Raw genomic sequence first — 19,495 nt, 5'->3', positions numbered from 1 at the left:
AAATGTTTCGTTAAATTTTTTCGTGAGCTGAAAGCTGGTGCTTCAAGAGTTTATATTAGAATCGGCAGAGGCGGCTCAGGGAACATTCAGTGTTGTACCAAGGGGCCCATAATATTTTGAGCTAATTAGCTCAAAACCAATGAAAGACATGGAAATTAAGTATATACCAAAAACAGTAAAACTTTAGGCTGTATAGTGTTTCAGAGTGATGCTAAATGACTTTCCTATCCCTTTTTAAGCTACTTTCGTTTTAATCTTTAGGCAAGTAGGTTTTTAGGTGTGCAGTAGTAGGATTTGGAAGATATTTTATAGATTTAGTTAAGGTTTTGTTTAGTTTTTCTTTAGACAGAGAAACCATGTAAAGAATTAGTGAAACTTTTTGATTTCTCTTCCACAATCCTTTCCATATCTACTCCTCCGTCGTGTTTTTATCTGAGAAGATTATTCCAGCAATCACAGGGAATCCTTAACAACTAAGATTGCACGACGATCCACGTTGTTCGGTTGTTGTGTTAAATTCTCGGAGAAGATTTTTTTGTTTTCCTTTTATTAACAGTGGTCACAGTACACCTATAGATTATGAACTCTTTGTTATTATTGTAGGTTTATTTCTCCATCGAATTCCTCGTTTGTTCATCGTGAAGGGTGTGATAGATATCAGATTTGAGCTTTTCTTCCCGTTATAGCCAATAGTTTCATCCAAAATTAGAAACCTAGATCAATGATCACTGCTAGTTTTTGGTAGATTAAATTCAAGCAACTTCGGTGGCGGTGTAGCTTTTGGTGGTAGAAGAAATTCCCAGTGGTTCAAAGTGACGCAAATACACATCAGCAATGGATCTGAAAGACATATGTGCGGGTTACAAACTTGCATAAAAAATATTACTGGCCAATAACAAAACCTGGACGGCTAATTATATATTTTCATCGCTAACACATTATTTTTACATATATTCTAATAGATAACCTTAAATAAAATACAATAGTAGATATCCATATAAAGTTAGGTAAATGAAAAAATATAAAACATGATGGTTGCAAGCTAGTTAAATGAAGTTTAACATTCAAAATAAAAATATCATTTGTAAATTGAATCAGACAAACATATGAATAATTTGAAATGTTATACTAAGATGGTGTATAGCCGGCTAAAAATTTATGTGTTTTTTAAGCATAATATTAGTTTCAACAAAAGGAAATACAAAATATTTGAAAATGTTGTTAACCGGATATAATAGGCAAAGCTCAGCTAAAAATAGTTTTAGCTCACAATAAGAAAGGTTAGACGTCTAAATGACTTAGTATCTCAAAACTTGTTTTACCTTAGGCTGTGTAAAAGCTCTTTGATATTTCCATTGAAGTTAATTGAAATTTAACATTCAAAATACAAATATTATTTGTAAATTCTATTAGACAAACATATGAATAATTACAAATGTTATACTAAGATGGTGTATACCCTACTAAAAATTTATGTGTTTTTTTTAAAATAATATTAGTTTCACCAAAAGGGAATACAAAATATTTGAAAAATGTTGTAACCAGATAAAATAGACAAAGCTCAGCTAAAAATAAATTTACCTCGCACTAAGAAAGGTTAGACGTCTAAGTGACTTGGACAGCTAACATAATATATACACGGTTAGAAGATGAGTTATTTGGGATAACAATTGATTTGTTTGTATTTTCAAGTTATTAGACAGTTAATAGAATATTTGCACGGTTAACAAACAAGTTATTTAGATAATCTCGTTCGATTTTGAATATCACATTCTTTGCTATCATAAGAATCAAGCTCATAGCTATGATATATGAAATAAATATACAAATCATGCTTTGGAAATGTTTTCTTTGGTAAATGACAAATTGTTAGACAGCTAATATAATATATACACCTTTATAAAATGAGTTACTTGAGACTAAAACTGGATTTTTTTTTAGTATCAAGTTGTTATACAAGCAATATAATATGTACACGGTTAATGAAGATCTTATATGACTTGTCAATCCTACAACATATATAACTTAAGGTTTCACTAGAGAAGGCTTCAAGTGGAGATGCAACGGCAAATAAATTTCACGGGAGACGCAGCGGCCGAAGGCTTCATTAGAGGCGCAGCGGCAGAGAGCTTCACCGGAGGCGCAGCGACGAAGAGCTTCACCAGAGAAGCTACGGCCGAGAGCTTAACCAGAGACGCGCGGCAGAGAGCTTCACTGAAGACGCGTGGGAAGAAGAAAGTGATCGGTGATACAGAGACGGTGAGCTTCATCGGAGACGTAGCTGCGGAGACGCATCAGCAGAGAACTTGAGAGTTGAGTATTTGTCTGATACCTCATGCGAAACCCCAAAGTTTTTTCACCGGCAGCGAAAAAATTCTCTCCGGTAAATCCAACGGAGGTGGTTGAATAGCCTCTGATTTCATCGTCTCCGGTAAATCCAACGATGATGGTTGAACAACTGATCTAGAAATTAAATATGGAATCTGGGAGAGAGTTACAAAAGAAAGATGTTGAAATGAGAAATGAAGTTTCGAAATTGACTCTATCTACATGACATAGAAGAGACGGTACGTGTTTGCTTTCTGACAACAATATATTTGAGAAGATTTTGTGACAGCTTGCAAAATCCACGTAAAATCTTCGTATAAGATCTGGCCTATCGAGATTGTCAGTTGGAGAGAAGTAAGGGTAGGGGCTTTTGTGTATTAATAAAAAATGCACAGTGTATGAACGCTTAAGGTTGGTATTTTGCTAAATACGCTATACTTTGTTGGTGTAGCTCCTAATTTCTCTAATATTTTTTTAGTTTAAAGTTTAATGACGGCTCAAAATAATTTCGAAGGTAGACAACTAGCTACTTCCACCTATATGTTGAACAGCTGGCAAAAAGGTTTATTGATAAAGATGTGTTTTTTTTATTAATGACTACGGTTTAGCCTTAAGAAAGAAAAAAATGTTTTTATATAAAAATATATCTTATTTATTAAGCATTTGAAAAGGAAATTTATTCTAGATTGAAAATAATGTTACAGAGTAGGCTAATAATACAAACAATAGTTTTTTTAGAAAAAAATTATAGGATAATCCTAAATTTTTTTATATTACAAATATATCTCTTAAAAAATAAAATGATCAAAATATTTCTTATTAAAGAGGTAAATAGACACTTATAATTTTAGTGTTAATTAATCTAGAATTATTAGAGTTTAGATTTGAGGAGCGGAGTTTTAGGGATGAGATTTTGGATTTTTAAAATAAGTAAATAAATACTTAAAAAAAATTTAAACAAAATTAAAATATTTTCAAAACGAATTTTTGTAATTCAATTTTTTTGAAAATTTTATTTATTTTAATAAAAAATTTGAATTCAAAACCGTATAATTCGAAAATTATAAATTTTTTTCATGCTCATGTATTCTAATCATTTATCAATTATTTACGAGATTTTCATTCCCATATTTTCCATGAAATGAGCATATGCTCTCTTCATTTTGTTGTATTCAATATATATTTCTTTGGGAAAAGATCACCAATCCAAGACAAAATGTTTCGAGGATTGGTGTGACCAAGAAAAATTGATAATTGTCAAAGTTGTTTTCATCAATTTTTTTTTTTTCTTGAAATCTAAAGAATTCTTATTATTTTATACGTAGGTTATCGATTCTGCATTATATGAAAAGACTCGAATTTTTTTTTATCGTATCTTAAAGTAAAGGGTTTTTTTGACTATTTAATGAATTTTTTTATTATGTTTCTTGTAGTAGCATGCATTGGATCTTAAAGGAATATGAGGTTGTATCCAGTTTATAAACTTCGATAAGTCCTCGATTCAATTTGGGCACAAAATTGAAAAATCAGCTAGACATGAGTTAAGAGATATATTGGGAATCCATAACCTTGGAGGCATGGAATCCTATCTAGGTCTTCCAGAAAATCTGGGGGGATCCAAGATACAAGTTTTTAGCTTTGTGCAGAACCGATTAAATAATAGAGTTAATGTTTGGACCTTCAAGTTTTTCACAAAGGGAGGAAAGGAAGTGATTATTAAATCCGTGGTTACGGCATTACCAAACCATGTGATGTCTTGCTATCGTCTGCCTAAGGCAACCGCCAAAAACTAACGACCGCGGTCGCACAATTCTGGTGGAGTCCAGGGGGAAGGACAAGAGGCATGCACTGGAAATCATGGGATAAAGTATGCCTTGATAAGGAGGATGGAAGACTAGATTTTAAGGATATTACAGATTTCAACACAGCAATGCTTGGTAAACAGTTGTGGCGCCTGATTGAGAAGCCAAATACTTTATTTTCCCGAGTGTTCAAGGGACAATATTACAGGAATGCATCACCCATGGAACCGATTCGCTCTTATTCTCCGTCATATGGCTGGCGGAGTATCGTTTGTGCTAGATCTTTGGTAAGCAAAGGACTAACCAAAAGGGTGAGATCATGATCATCTATATCTGTATGGAACGATCCATGGCTTCCAACCACTCGCCCGAGACCAGCAAATAAAAATCAACACAATTTTGACCCAGAACTAACAGTGGATTCTCTTATTGATTCTACTTCGCGAACATGGAATTCGCAAGCACTCAGGGCTTTGATGGATCCCCAGGATGTGAAAATTATAGAAAGTATACCACTGAGTAAAACCCAGATGGTGGACAGGGATGGATGCCATTTCACAAACAATGGGAAGTATACGGTTAAATCAGGTTATCAGATAGAACGAGTTTATCCAGACAGGGAAAAACGACCTTTAATGTTTGGACCCTCAGTTGATGCTTTGAAGGCGTTCTGATGGAAAATACGGTGCCCCCAAAGTTAAAACATTTTCTATGGCAATTGGTTACAGGTTGTATAGCAGTCAAGAAGAATCTGAAAGCGCAAGGAATACAAGGAGACATATGTTGTGCACGTTGTGGAGCAGATAAGGAATCCATCAACCATGTGTTTTTTGAATGTCCTCCAGCACTTCAGGTTTGGGCTCTCTCCAAGATACCATCAAACCCAACTATTTTCCCAACGAGCTCCCTCTTTACAAACATGGATCATCTCTTTTGGAGAGTGTCCCCACCGATGGAGGATCATCAATTTGCGTGGATACTTTGGTATATTTGGAAAGGAAGGAACAATAAAGTTTTTAGTAATCTGGACATGGACCCAAAGGACACGCTTAAATTGGCAGAAACAGAATCAATACTTTGGGCTGACGCACATGTATTGACCGGAAATAGGATAGTATCCCAACTCGAGGTTATGACTCTCCCATCAATTCCGGGGAGATGGTGCTTTACAGATGGTTCCTGGAAGGAGAATGATATTTTCTCCGGGCAAGGTTGGCTGAGCACTTTAGAAGGTTTTGATGGGCTCTTGGGAGCAAGGAATGTCCGGGCTTGTCTATCTCCTCTACATGTGGAGATAGAAGCACTACTCTGGGCAATGGAATGCATGAAAAACTTACGCCAATTTCAGCTTACGTTTGCAACGGATTGTTCTCAGTTGGTGAAGATGGTTTCGGAACCAGAAGAATGACCAGCATTTGCAAATTATTTGGAAGACATTAAGACCCTGAAAGAAGGTTTCACACGATCAGTGATTATCTATGTACCAAGGACGCAAAATTCAAGAGCGGATAGCCTAGCAAGCAGTGTCAGGAAGCAACCATCGTTTATCGTTCACATGGATCAAGATCTTTCGGAGTGGTTCATAGAGTCAATATGAGTCTGTAGTTTGATGTAAAAAAAAAACTATTTAAAATGTTTTGAGTTGGTCTGAGGTTGAAAGTAACACTAATGTCCACTCTATTTTACTATTCTTAGAGATTACAAAACTTTTTTACCATGAAAAACTAATTCATAAAAATGTAATGGTTATATTTCTTCTTATTATCTTTTTATTTATTTTGTGATAAATTATAAAATAATATATGCTGAAAAATATGTACAACATGGGTTATTCGGGGAATTAGCAAACTAGCTATTTTTTCATTAAATGCAAAGAATATAACAGTGATTTTGAGCTAATTAAACAATTTTTTAGAAGAACGACATTCCTAAGAAAACATAAACCACATAATAAAAAAAAGAGACGAGAGAAAGAGAAAAACCGTAGTTGTAGAAAGCTCTAGCTTTGGCCGCCGCTCCGTTGGTTTGCCGGAGGCTATCTCCATCTTTCCTTCCCTCTTTTTTCTTTGTTCCCTTTCTTCCCGTCATCCCTTAGTCGATATGCAATCTCCTCTGTAAAGGCCGAGAAACTCCGGATATGCTGCATGCTTGATGGAGGCGGTTCCCGAGTCCTTGTGGAGAGACGGCGAGACCCAAGTTGAAGCGGTGGAGAAGGGAGTCGGCGTTTAGGACTGAAGATCCAACCGGATCTGGGTTTCTCTTCTTCAGCTCTCCGGTGAATCTTCACGGCAGTAGCGTGTGGTTCCGGTGAGACGCCTTCTTCACCTTAGATCTGCTACTTTGTGTGGCGGTGTGGTGGTTGGAGGAGAGGTACGACAGATGGTGAGCAGAATTTTTTACCCTGGTTCTCGGGGACACCATGCACCAAGCTTCAAGATGATGGAATTGTCATCCGGAGTAGTGGGGTTGGTTGGAGACGCGTGGTGAAGCTCGGCTTCCCAGCACTGGCGGATGGGTCGCGACTGATATCTTGCATATTTCCATTATCTTATCCATTCGTCCATGTGCATTTTGATCATATAGACTAGGATTTAGCCATGTTTAGGTTGCATTTTGCATACATGAGTCTCTATTAGGTACTGATGTTATTGGAGACATTCGAGTGCATTTGGAGCTCAAAAGAGGTGAAAAGGTGACCATTGGACGAACCGAGCATGGGAGCGACCTCCCGGAGCGACATCACGAAGTCGCTGTGTCCCACTTCTCAGAGCGACCTTCTTAAAGCGACGCCATGAAGTCGCTCGCGTTCTCGTTACTCCGAACAGTCTTAGATGTCCCTGGAGCGACCTCTCAGAGCGACCTACCAAGGTCGCTCCCGATCCAAAGCGGCCCGTTGGAGCGACACACCAAAGTCGCTCGGGACCTCTCGCCCGGAGACACCAAAAATCGGCCCTGGAGCGACTTTCCGGAGCGACACCTGCAAGTCGCTCCGCGTTATTTTGCTGCCGAAAATCATGATTTCTCAAGGACTTTTTTGCAATTTATTTTGGACGTTTTGCACTTGGAAAAACCTATGTTTTAAACATCTTTTGTGGCCGCGAGGCAGATTATCTTTGATCTATTGAGAAATACACAAAAACTCTCTTAAGAAGTTCAATCTCTTGGATTTTGATTGTTATGTTCTTGTGTTATTGTTGATTTCTTATCTATTTCTCTACATGATTAATCTAAAATCCAATATGGGTTTAAGAGGAATCATGGACATTAGTGAGTAATCACCTTTTTGAATTCATGGGTTAGGGAGATTAAGGGTGATTATGTTAGTTCTAGGATGTTTTAATGTAGATCATTCTTGTTCCTTGCTAGTAGAGTATTCATAATGTATCTTCTGAGTTGGCCACTCAAAAGTTGATCAATAGGCATTTCCCACCCAAAAGGTGTTTGATGAAATGCCTGAGACAACTCTCCTAGGCTTTTAGTATACTTTGCCAAAGACATTTGTTGTTAAAGATGCTAAGATAGCTAATAGACTTGTTAGTAATGATTGCTTTCATATTATTCAACCAAAGACATTTGATGTTTGAGATATGTTAGCAAATGAGCATTCATCTAGACATAGAGCTTGCTTAGAATTGTGTCTAGGCTTAAGGTTGATAGTTTGATTGATCATTTGCCATCCTTAGTTCGATACTTGATCACCCAGGTCTAATCCCTATGCCCATGAGTTCTCTTTTCCCTTAGTCAAGAAAGTATCATTCTGTTATTGCTTTCTAGTTTTAGTAATAGTTTAAAACCCATCTAAATCATTGGTTGCACTTAGATTAAGTGAGTACTTGCATTCTCAGTGCTTTGATATCCCTCAGAACTGGTTCGACAATCTTTATACTACAACATTTGTCTTAGGAGGCTTGAAAACTCCTAACATCAGCGACTCGCTCCGGTGGTCGAGCTCCGCATTTCTTCAAGCCGCGATTTGGTATACTGGACGTGTGAGCTGCTGCCAAGGTCCGTCTTTCAGTCCGGTTCTTGTGACTGGTATTTTTGGCTGTGAACCCAACCTCCGGTGGTCTTAAGCTGAGTCTGATCTGAGACAGAAAACTAGTGTAGATAGATATCTAATCTAGAAACCCACTGAGGATCCGAAGATTGGTGAACACATGTCTAAAAGACGATCTAAAAGGAAAGAGAGATCATCTCGAAGATGCTGGATTAGTCAATCATATTTTATATTAATTTTTAAAGTTACAGCCAAAACAATAAAAATACAGCCAAAAAACACAAAAAATAGTTGTAAAGTCTTATTTTCTAAAGCCCCATCTTTTTAGCCGTTGAAATTTTAAAGTTATATGATTGGAATGAGCTGCACCTTTATGTTTTTGGTTGTAGAAATTAAGTTGTAGATTTATTTGATGTAGATTATTTTGTTGTAACTTCGTAAATCACTATTTTTTTTGCTATAGAAATAAAGTTTTCTGCAGCCATAATTTAATTCTGTAGAGATTTTTTTCATGTGAGTTTGTTAAGGAAATGAATGCTCGTTTGGTTGATATATATGGTTCTACACTAAATTTTGGATGTCTAAAACATCTACGGTCGTAACCAATCATCCCCAATATCACTGTTCAAAGTCAGATTACGCAAACACAACGACATTACTCGATTAATTACCCGCACACATAAGCCACTGAATCAGTAATCGGGTTGGTTTAAAATAAAAGTGATTTTGAATAAAAAAGGGTATTCTATTTCTTAAATAGGAGACAGATGAACAACGATGTAAGAGGAGAAACAACCACGGAGTCGTCGTCGATTACCTTGTTTTTTATGAGTAAAACATAGTATGGAGGACTCTCTACGAAATAATACATAAATAATCTATATATATTTATATACGTGAATTAATAAACATGAATATCATATAAAAATAAAGAAATTACCACAAATATTACATTTATAGTATCAATTTTCACGTTTACACTAACCACTTTTATCCTAAAAGGTAAAAGATATTTATACTCTTATGGTTAACTAATCTAGACTTAGATTTTAAAGTTAAAGGGTGGGATATGGTTTTTTGGTAAGTGAAATTTAGTATTCTAATAAATATATAAATAATTACTTAAAAAATTAAGAAAATAATTTCAAACATATTTTCGATTTTCAAATAATACATGTTTTAAAAAAATTACACTTTTTAATAACATATTAAAACTTAGTGATAAAAGCATAGTTTTTGTAATTTATATTTTTATATTTTTAAACTAATAAGACTAAAAAATGCAATGAATATTTTTGAACTTCATAATTTTTCATTATTAGTTGACAAAAATTGCATTGGAAATATAAAACATGTATCTTTTTGGAACAATTTGTTTTTGGGAAATTACTACAAATACCACATTCATAGTATCATTTTTCATGTTTACAATAACCAATTTTACCCTCATTTTGAATGAAGTGTAAAACATTTATACCCCTAGGATTAACTAATGTAGACTTAGGGTTTAATGTTGAGGGGTGGAGTAGAGTTTCTGGAATGTGAAATTTATGATTCTAATAAATATATAAATAAATACTTAAAAAAATATAAAAAAATTTAGAAAAATAGTTTCAAACATAATTTTCGAATTTCAAAAAGAAATTTTGAAAAACAAAATTTGAAAAAAAATTAAAAAAAGTTATGAAAAAGTCTGAATTTGAAAAGTATAATTCGAAACATAATTTTTTTAAAAACTAATTATTTATTATATATAGAATAAGGGTATAAGAGTATTTTCCATTTAATGAAGAAAATATTTTTAAAAATGTCTTTAGTGGTGGTGAAGATGAATAATGAAACCATGAAAGTAGTAAACATGAAATTCTCCCATATTTTTTAGAATATGCATCTTTTTGAAACGGAAAGAGTATAGTATTCACTCATCCATGGTACATTTTTCACACTGATTCATGGTATAACACCTTCATCAATCGATTATTTTCAATAATATAGCCATAATAAATTGTTGTTTGTAAATGCTTAGTTTTAATTAAAATATAAACCAATCGTTTCATAGCAGTGATACAACAACTAATCATAACACATTTATATATATTGGATAATCATTTTATAGAAGAGAGAATTATGTAAATATACCTAACAGAGGTCAATATTGGTTAAATATGCATTGATTGGCTTAATGGATCTGATGTATGCCATTTGTTACACGAGTTGACAATTTTGCCCCTCCGTAATGATGAAAGCTTCTGTAACGACATCTGACACTTCAGGTGGTAGAAAATGTGGGTCTAACACATTTAGAACACTTCTCCTCCACTCGTCTCATGCACTCTCTTTCCTCACCCCACTCCTTTTCTTCTTCCACTTTCTTCTTTCTACATATTTTTTCTCTTAAAGCACTTCATCCTTTCTTCTTCATTACTTTCTCTGGTTTTTTAATCATTTTTATAGTTTTTCTTTTTTATCTTAGTAGAAATTTGGTGTTCATCCCCACCTCTTTTATTTCCCAATCAAGTTTTTAGAAAAACCTAGATTTAAAATTTTTTCAATGTTTTTTCAAAATCCAAAAAAACTTTAATGAATTTTTATAAAGATTTCAACAAATTAAAAGAGTCGGTGAAATCCATAATTCATGTAGTAGTGTATCAGAAGTTCACGAAGAACCTATTTCTGAGAACATATGTGTTAGTTTATTTTTTAGTTAGGAGATATTATATTTTATTAGATGTTAAAACTGGCCGGAGTTACTTAATAAATTATCGGTAAGATGTTACACAATATTTGTCCTTATCTGATACAAAGTTTGTTAGTCGGTACATTGTTTGGAGCAGATAACATCCAATATATCAACTTACGACAACATTTTTACTATTTTTGGTGTCAAAGAATGAATATTAACTATTATGTATGTTTTCCTATTTTAACACATTAATTTACTGGACATAAATTCTCAATCATCTACATAGTCAACAAACCTTATAATATTGTATCACCGTCGGCTATAAGAACAACTAAACTATGTACCATTTATAAATCACAAATCATGAAATAATAAACTATTCACCGGCTAAAAAAAACATTTAACGGATAACATATTATGTATCATATAACAAATCATCTGTCATATAAGATACCGACTCACAAATAATGTATCAATCCATTTATCAGCTAACAAATCAAGTATCAAACAATATACAAACTGAGAAACAATTTATCAAACCATTTCACAAACGAAGTTTCAATTATGGGCAACTCTTTTGTAACATCTTACTACCATTTATCAATTCTTACTACTACCATAGCTACATGTCATCAGCTAAGAACATGTTCATGTAACAAATAATTTATCAGCTAACGTGCCATTTCCCAAACTTCTTCTGTGAAAGACTAAGGAAAAAATTTCAAGTCTCTGATTCAAATTATGATGGAACATCGGCTAACAAGACAACGTGGTGAAAGAGGGATTTTCCCGTTGAGTTAATGTTTGAAAATCTGCCATTACTAAAGAAGTTCAACAGTTCCAACAATTCGAAACTAAAAAATCTGACCTTCAAATTAAAGAGTCTTTTAGAAAAAAAAACTGAAAACACATTTGGCGATTTTCTGTTTCAATTTAAATTTTATGGTCTTAGTTGTTTTTATAATTATTTTAAATTGATTCTCTAAAGTGGGGAGAGGAAGAGAGAACCAGGTAAAAGATGGGTTTGACACAGCTGGAGAACATGAGGTTCAAGTCTACTAAGCCTGACACCGGTTTCAGGTACGCAATATAGAGTCTAGAGGTATTATGGTCTCAAAAATCTATACTATATAAAAGTTGAGGCTATAAGCCATCGAGAACGTCCACATAGGATTTAAACGACCAATCGTAGTATGACAAATATTATTTAAGTTTACTATTTTAAAATGTTAATATTACCAAAAAAATGTTTATTTCAAACTAAAATAAAAATCAATATCGAATAAGGTAAATTTACAAAATATAAATACTATATTAAGTTAACATAATGTTTAATATTTTTCGAAAATTAAAAAATAAATAACGAAAAGAATAATTAATTTAAAAATACAAGACTTTCAAACAAGTATAACTATGTAAATCTAAATTTAAACTCATGATTTTCAAAGTTTAGGTTATATACTATTGAAAATATTCAAACTAACATATACTATATATAAGTTGATATTATAAATCATTGAGAATATTCACGTATTATTTTAAAGCACAAAAATATACCAAATCGTTTTTCAATTTGGTATTTCTAAAATGTTAATATTACGAAATTTTTTATTTCAAAATAAAATATAAATAATTATCAAATAAGTCAAACTTACAAAGTTAAAACACTCATGTACAAATCTATACTATATAAATAAAGTTTCAAAAATTAAAATAAAAATAACAAACAAATATAATAGTTAATTTAAAAATGCAATACTTTCAAACAATTATAACTATATAAATCTAAAACACATGATTTACAAAATTTAGGTTATATACTGCTGAAAATATTCAACAAAATATGTACTATATGTAATTCTATGCATAAATCATTGAGAATATCCACATATTATTTTAAAGCACCAAATATGTCAAATTACCATTTTATTTATTATTTTAAAATTTTTAAGATTTCAAAAAATGTTTATTTCAAATAAAAAGGAAACTACTATTCAATTTAGTGAAAATGCAAAGTTATTAAGGAATCAATTTGATATATAAAGTAAACCTTGAAAGACCAACATAAAATCAACTAACAAAAAAAATCTTAAAGAATACAAGATTTTAAAATGATAAAAACAATATGAATCTAAAGCACTTTTCATTACATATGAATCTAACAAAATATGATTTCAAAATGGAAGCTATTTCTTTAAAAAATATCAATAATAAATTTTGTAAGCAAAATTGCCAAATAACTAAAAGAATCAGTTTATTATAAGAAATAAATGTTTGGAAGATCAACATAAAATATGTAACAAAATAATCTTAAATATAAGGATTTCAAATAATAAAGACAATGTAAATCTAAATCACTTTTCATTACATATGAATCTAAATAACATATGATTTCAAAATTGAGGATATATATTATTTAAGTGTTCACATAAAATTAAAAAATGTCATTATAATAATATAAAAGCCAGCATCTTAATTTGATAAAGTAAATAAAATATTATTAAAGATAATTAACTTGATATATAAAATAATTATATATTTGAAATTAAACAAAAATTAACAAAAATAAAAATATTCAAAAAGAAACAAAGTTTTAAAAAACATATTTATAAATAATCACGTATGTAAAAATAAATAAAAATCAGCACAAAACTATAAAAAGATAAATTAAAATTTATAATATCTTTAAAGTTAGATTGATATTTGTAGCTAATTATTGAAAACTTAATATAATAAGAGATTGTTCACGTACCTTATAGGAATTGGTATTGATCGCATATTATTACTAAAATATAATTATGTATGTAACCTTTAATATGATATGGACTATATGCTTTAAAAACAGAAATAACTGAAAATATTCACAAATAACATATACTATATATAATTTGATGCCGTAAATTATTGAGAATATCTATATATTATCTATATCCATATATTATCTTGAAGCACCAAGAAAAATATGTTAATCATCATTTTATATATTACTTATAGAACTTTCAAAAATTGTTTCTTTCATAATCAATGTAAAATTTAGAAAAGCCAAAATCATTAAAGGAATCATATTGATATATAAACTAAATATTTGGAAGAATAACATATTTTACGTACAAAATATAATATTAAAAATAAAAGAATTTGAAATAATAAAGAAAATATGAATCTAAAGCACATATGATTTTAAAATTGAGGCTATATGTTATTTTATGATTTTAAAATTGAGGCTATATGTTATTTAAAGTGGTCACATAGAAGCTAAATTATTATTAATAATATGTATTCTCAAAATGTTAATTTGATATTTTTAAATATAAAATTTCAGATATTTTATTTCTCTCAAAATAAAATTAAATAAGTTTAATTTTTTTTTGCCAGAAATAATTAACTTTATTTTTAAACTAAATATTGAAATTAAAAATAATTCTATCGAACAAAAATAACATTTTAAAAAAGAAATCAACATAAAAAAATGTTCTAATAATCATGTATGTGAAAGTAAAATAAAAATAAATACAAAATTACAAAAATGATAAATTAACTAATGTATTAATTATCTTAAAAATTAGATTGGTATTTATACTAAATTCTTGAAAACTTAACATAAAAAGAGTTTAACAAGAAAAACAAATTATGTCCACAGCCAATATTACGATAAGGGCTATATACTATTAAAAATATTCATATATAAATAAAAATACAAAAATATTCCAAATCAGTATCATTGTTTAATATTTTTATAAATCTTAATATTTCTAAAGTAAATCTATAAATTAATTTCAAAATATGAACTAAAATTAAATAACTTGATATATATGCTAACTATCTCAAAACATAACACTAAAATTTATTTAAAAAATTCATAAACTATGTCAAAACATAAAATAGCATATACATAAAAATAAAATATATAATTAATATTAAATAATTAACCTAATCAAATAAGTAAAAAAATAAAATTTTAGTATTTTTACATTGGTGTTGGCTACAAAATCATCTAATTTTATAATAGATTATATAAGGTTCTTAAAAACATTGGTCAATTTTCGTTTCTTTCTTACCGGGCCAATTCAGTTTTGGCTTATAATAAGCTTACAAAGTTCTATTAAAATAAAATGTGGTAAGAATAATCCACAATTAATACACATATTGTTGATTAAACAGTTTGTTTATATGCTTTGAATTGCCTTTTATCAATTAAATAAATTAACATAGTTATTTACTCATCAACAATTAGATTTTAATAAATTTTGAGACAATTGTTTTTAAGAAGTCATAATCCAAATATTCATTTAACTAACCAAACATGTTTTTATGAAACATACCTAAATTTTTTTATTATCTAAAATATTTTTTTTTTTAAATTAGGTCACTAATAATAATAATCGAAGTACATGGTAACCCTTTTCCAAGAAAGTAACTTCTCATTGGGGAAAACATTTTGTGAACCGCTAAAACATCATAATCCCACCACTAATTTATATTGTAACTATATCAAGTAGGAGATATATTTAATTTTTTAGATTTTTATTTTTTATTTTATAAATAATATTACTTAATATTACATAAATTATATATATATTTTATCTCCTTTTCTTATATCTAACAAACAGATAGTTACTACTATTTAAATTTCATCAAAATATTTATTATGATTTAGACCTAAATATACATATAAAACTATTAGATATGTATTTAAAAGAATTAAATAAGAGTATTTTAAATACAAATATGCATAAAATAAGTATATAATAATACATTCATTCTAAAAATTTGGTAAATACAAAAAAGTTAGACATATTGCATAAGGATTAATCTTTTATGTCATTCAAATAGAAATACATATAAAATTATAATAAAATATTTATAACAGTGTTGTATTAGTTAATAAGCATGGAACAATCTATATGACGCTTTTAATTTTTTTATTAAGAACAATATACACATGTTTATAAATACATTTATACATTTACGTATACAAACAAACTGATATCTAAATATTAGTTATTTAAATGGTAAAATTGTATAAAAACTTAACTATGAAAAATAATAAAGCACACTTTAAATAAATTTCATAGAAAATGTATATAAAACAATTTTCTATTATATTATCTTAATATTATTAAAAAATAAAACTAATTATTAATAAAGTATTCATAGTAGTGTATAGCATAGTATAGTAGTGTATATGTACTGAAAAATCTATGTGATATTAAAATTATGTACTTATATAGAAACTATAAATACTTTAGTAACAATAATTTTACTTTTATAATACAACAAATAAATAGCTAAGTTCAAAAATAACAAATTTATAAAAACAATGTAAATAGGAAATCAAATAATATTTTAATAATTAATAAAAATATTTTTTACGAAATTCATCTTTTTCTTAAAAAATATTGCAAAATTAATTAAATTATTAAAGCAGATTAACTCTAGTATTATTATAGGGGTAGTTTCCAAATATAGGTGGTCGATAGGCTATAGACACCAATTAACTCTCTTCGTAAAAAGCCCATGTGTCAAGGATCTTGATTACAAGATAGTTGGTCAAGACCAATACAAGAAAACTTTTTATTTTAAAATGTATTAATTAGTGAAACTAAGAACGAGTAAATGTTAAGAAGAACAATCTATTAACACTCTAGTTTTACAACTTCCATTACACATTGTTTCTTAACGCCCGATGATCACAGACTGTGTCATCTCATTGAAGGTAATCAAAGGATTAGACAAGGATTCATAATCCCTCTTATGCACTACAAATATAGGTTTCTCTGGTGATGGAAGATCTGATTTTGTGGTGAGCATAGACATCAACTCAAGTGTGTTGGGTCTGTCCACAGGTTGGTGTTGAACACAGAGCAGACCAATCTGAACACATCTAGCTACTTCTAGTGGGTGGGATGAATCATCAACATCTTTGTCCAAGAGAAAAATTCCTCCATTTTCACACCAAGACTCCCATACCTGTTGAGTTCTAAAAACTATTAGCGCAAGAAACGTTTTGAAACCTCTCTGAATATGTATGAAAAAAGCATTTAAAGTCTTACATATTCAAGTAGGTCTTTTCCTTCTTTTGCATAGTTGAATCTTGAGATCTTTTCTCCACTGATGATTTCTAACAAAGAACTCCAAATGCATAGATGTCTGATTTCTCAGAGAATATCCCTGTCCATGCATACTCAGGAGACATATATCCTCTGCACACATATCAAATAGTTTCACCAAAATTTTAACATACTATGAATCTTTAGGTAAGCATGTTGTTGAAGTCAGACCCTTACAGAGTACCAACAACCCTGCGAGTATTTTCCTCATATTGGGCTCCCTCAAACATCCGAGCCAAACCAAAATCTGATATTTTCGGGTTCATGTTCTCATCCAGAAGAATATTGCTGACCTTGAGATCTCGGTGAATGACCCTGAGGCGTGAGTCATGGTGGAGATAGAGAAGTCCACGCGCAATACCTTGAATGATATCAAATCTCTTTTGCCAATCAATCTTATGCTTTTTACTTGAATCTAAGCAATAAGACGGTTTAAAAAACACTATCAGTTAAATAGTTTCTGATATAGAATGAAAGAGGTAAGAGGAGACAAACCAAAGAGAAAAGTATCAAGGCTTTTGTTCACCATGAACTCATAAATCAACAGTCTCTCTTCTCCTTCAATGCAACATCCAAAAATTCGTACCAAGTTTCTGTGTTGTAGTTTTGAGATGAGTACTATCTCATTCATGAATTCCTCTTTTCCTGTCTAGAGCTGCTAGAAAGCCGTTTTACAGCAATTTCTTTGCCATCTTGAAGCTTCCCCTGAAACAGATTTAAATATATTTCGAGAGCATAAACAGAGAATACAAAAGAGCAAAGTGGAATACAATTCTCTGACCTTATAAACTGAACCAAATCCACCATGCCCAAGTTTATTTGAGAGGCTAAAATTATTGGTGGCAGTTTGAATAATATTCATTTCAAAGAAACATAAACTTGAGAAATCTTGTGGTGTCAGATCATTGCTCCATGCATCTTGTGAAGCATCGTTTGATATTTTTTCTGAACGTTCCAAGAATAAATGAACAACAAGCCATATCTATAAATATAGTAAGGTCATCAGTGTGTTACCATTATGTTTCACTCTGTATCTCCAAACACAAAACACAGCAGAACCCATATCACAAAAAGAAAAAGGCTGACAAGACTAGCAGTGATGGTCTTCTTGCGCTTATTTCCATCTGAGATACAAAAAACAAATAAAACAATAAGCCATGATGGAACCAAAAAAAAGTTCAATGATGTAATCTTTCCCAAGGCTACCCAACTCAGAACGTGCAAGACGAATGGAAAGAAGCTCTCCCCTGAAGAAAACTGCACTGTGTCCATTAACTCATGATTCCACATTAAGCACCCAATTTCCCGAATAAAAGCAAAGGCCAAGCAAGAACAGTTTCGGAGGCAACTTTGGTAGCATTCTTCAGCATCCAAATCTGCAAATTTGTAAGAGTCTGGAGGCTTTATGTTGGCAACAGGATGGAAGACATTTTGAGATTTGCCAGTAGAGTTTCCATAACAAAGTAGTTCGGTTCGCCTTACACAACCATCAGTCCGGTTTCCTCTTTCCCACTCCTCTTTATATTTTGGAACAAACCCTTTGAAGCATTTACACTTTGGAGGTACGGACCTAAACACAACCCAAAAGGTCCACATAAACCGTAAACATCGCATGAATTGGCTAATGGACCCTCATAGGTTACTTCCCACTTGGTCCCACTATGTTGAAACCTTTAAGATGGCCCTCTGGTGTTAGAACTAGACGTGAAAGTTTGGAGTCTCTTCCTACAAAAGAGAAAGACCCTGACCCGTTTGCATCCTGTGGATAGCTGAATTCACTTGCTAACGTTTCATTCATTAGTGGTATCCCGTGAACCTTATTTTAGCCCATGGACCGCTTCGATAATAAGGCTTTGAGCCTCTCGTGGTAAGCACCTGTGATGGAACTTGCGGTGTAATCTGAGTCACAAAATCACCAGGCGATGGATCAGTGTAACTTTTCCAAGAAGTCAACACCCGCTTCTCACCGGTCGTGAGATTACACGTCAAGGGTGAGAAAGGGAGCATAGTATCACTAAGATGCTCAAAGCTTTCCCATAGTGTTCGTCCGGAAACGTTGTCTATGACAATAAGATTTCCACTGTCTGAAAGCTCTGCACGAGAACTATTAGATGCGAAAGTTCCTCCACTAGACCAGACAGGGCCATGGTTTCTATCCAATAAGAGAAGAGTTCCATTGCTGCTGATACTTAGATTTGCCATAGTGTTCGTCCGGAAACGTTGTCTATGACAATAAGATTTCCAATGTCTGAAAGCTCTGCACGAGAACTATTAGATGCGAAAGTTCCTCCACTAGACCAGACAGGGCCATGGTTTCTATCCAATAAGAGAAGAGTTCCATTGCTGCTGATACTTAGATTTGCCTTGGAGTCTGTAACAGGCTTTTCTCTATTGGCCACCCACACAACCACCCGGGAGTAATACCTTTGAACCAGATTCCGACATACTGATTCTGGGAGTTGTTAAGACTAAAACCCCCAGTTCATAAACTCCATTAGAGGAACTGAGAGTTTGTCCTATTGACAAAGGACTCTGTGTAGTTATTTCTCCATGACTAAACTCAATATCATGGTGA

The 19,495-nt window shown here is 31.5% G+C and overlaps 1 pseudogene; it reads right to left on the bottom strand.

The window, feature by feature from the left end:
- Positions 1–16,467: 16,467 nt before the first annotated feature.
- LOC106395299 lies at positions 16,468–19,253 on the bottom strand (annotated as a pseudogene).
- Between the last annotated feature and the right edge of the window lie 242 nt (positions 19,254–19,495).

The sequence above is a fragment of the Brassica napus genome, chromosome C9 (genome assembly GCF_020379485.1).
Source record: "Brassica napus cultivar Da-Ae chromosome C9, Da-Ae, whole genome shotgun sequence".
In the NCBI taxonomy this organism is placed as follows: Eukaryota; Viridiplantae; Streptophyta; class Magnoliopsida; order Brassicales; family Brassicaceae; genus Brassica; species Brassica napus.
Note: the sequence above shows the minus strand (reverse complement) of the source record. Positions and strands in the feature narration are given on the sequence as shown.